Raw genomic sequence first — 1,262 nt, forward strand, 5'->3', positions numbered from 1 at the left:
GCAATGTTTTAATAAATATTAATTTAGTTAGTTGTTTAGTATAAATCTTTTTGTAAGGCAAGAGAAATATTGTCCATAGGCAATTCAATATAACATGATAGATACTTATCATATGCAATGAGGGAGAGGCATACACTAACACACTTTTCGTACTTGGATCATATGCACTTATGATTGTAACTCTAGCAAACATCTGCAACTACTAAAAAACATGAAGGTAAAACCCAACCATAACATTAAATATCAAGTTCTCTTTACTCACGTACGCCAATCCCCTTACTCGGGTGTAAGCTTTTGTCACTCTAGCCACCCACTATAAGCGAATTCTGAACATATCACTAATCCTCCAACGAGATTCCCTCACGTGTGCGCGTCACGGAGGGTAGACAACACCATATCAACATACAACTCATATCAATAACATCATACCATAATTAACTAATAGGACAATAGAAATATACTCAAACATCATAGGATAGCCACACATCATTGGGTAATAATATATAGCATTAAGCACCATGTTTAAGTAGAGATTACAGCGAGGAGAAGAGGATTTACACCGCTGCCTAGAGGGGAGAGAGTTGGGGGTGATGACAGCAAAGTTGTTGGTGCAGATCGTCGTCATGATGGTTGCCCCGGCAGCGCTCCAACGCCACCGGGAGAGAGTGGGAGATAGCCCCGCTCCTCCTTCTTCCTTGGCCTCCTCCCTAGGTGGGAGGGGGGGTTTCCCGTGTGGTCCATGGCTGACATGGCTCCTGAAGGGCAGGAGCCCCTCCGTTATGGGATCTATCTCTATGTTTCTCTTCTATGTTCACTCTTGTTTTCTCGCTCGTAACCGTTTGTTAAATATATGGATATCCGTAACTCTGGTGGGGCTAAAACTTTGAGGGGATTTTTATTGGAAAATTATCTTTCTTGCGGCAAAAGTAGGTCCCCAACCGACTTAAGGACTGGTCGTTGATATGTCTCGAACATATCTATATTTTTTTATTGTTCCATGTTGTTATATTATCATTCTTGGATGTTTTACAATCATTTTATAGCAACTTTATATCATTTTTTGGGACTAACCTATTGACATAGTGCCCAGTGCTAGTTGTTGTTTTTTTTGCTTTTTTTACTTTGTAGAAAATCAATAACAAACGGAGTCCAAATGTCACGAAACTTTTTGGAGATTTTTCTGCCCACAAGACATCTAGAGAGTCAAGGAAGCACACGAGGGGAGGCCCATGGGGCCCACCAGGCATCAGGGCGCGCCTACC

This window comes from Hordeum vulgare, chromosome 3H, assembly GCF_904849725.1.
Source record: "Hordeum vulgare subsp. vulgare chromosome 3H, MorexV3_pseudomolecules_assembly, whole genome shotgun sequence".
Classification (NCBI taxonomy): Eukaryota; Viridiplantae; Streptophyta; class Magnoliopsida; order Poales; family Poaceae; genus Hordeum; species Hordeum vulgare.